Genomic DNA, 902 nt, shown 5'->3' on the forward strand with positions numbered 1-902 from the left:
TGTATATAATACCCTGAAAAGGGTATAAATCCATTTTTCAAACGCTCGGTGTTTCATTCTCTGGCTTTGAAAAGAGACCATATATATTTCTGTGGAGCATTATTCCTTTTCGAATAAACTTTCCTCTTGTCTCTAACTCTGTCTCACACTTGAATTCTTTCCTGTGAAGAATTAAGGGACCTCTATCTGCTTCAGTGGGAGTAGGGCTTGAGTCTTCTCCACTTGGGGAGTTCATCCCATCCTGCTTCAGTATCACTATGGTCAGGAAAGAAGCTTGGTATGATTTCCATCCTCTTATATCTATTGAGATTTGTTTCGTGGCCTAACATGTAGCCTATCTTGGAAAATGTTTTATGTGCACTTGAAAAGAATGTATATTCTGCCACTTTGGGGTAAAATCCTGTAAAAATATTAATTAAATCTATTTAATCTAATGTGTCATTTAAGGCTGCTATTTCCTGGTTGATTTTCTCTGGAAGATCTATTCATTGGTTACAGTGGGGTATTAAAATTCCCTAGTATAATTTTAATACTGTCAATATCTCTCTGTTGACCTACATTTGCTTTATCTATATAGGTGCTATGTTGGGTGCATAAATGTTTCCAGGGTTTATATCCTCTTATTTGGATTAATCTACATATCATTATGAAATATCCTTGTCTTTTATAGCCTCTATTTTAATGTCTATTTTGTCTGATGTAATTATTGCTACCCCAGCTTTTTATTTCCATTTGCATGAAATTTCTTTTTTTACCCCTTTATTTTCAGTCTGTTTTTCAACCTGAAGTGGGTCTATTGTAGACAGCATATGTATGGGTCTTGTTTTATTATCCATTTAGCTATCCTCTGTCTTTTTATTGGAGCATTTAATCTATTTAGATTTAATTACTGATAGGTATAT

This window comes from Rousettus aegyptiacus, unplaced genomic scaffold (genome assembly GCF_014176215.1).
Source record: "Rousettus aegyptiacus isolate mRouAeg1 unplaced genomic scaffold, mRouAeg1.p scaffold_m13_p_6, whole genome shotgun sequence".
In the NCBI taxonomy this organism is placed as follows: Eukaryota; Metazoa; Chordata; class Mammalia; order Chiroptera; family Pteropodidae; genus Rousettus; species Rousettus aegyptiacus.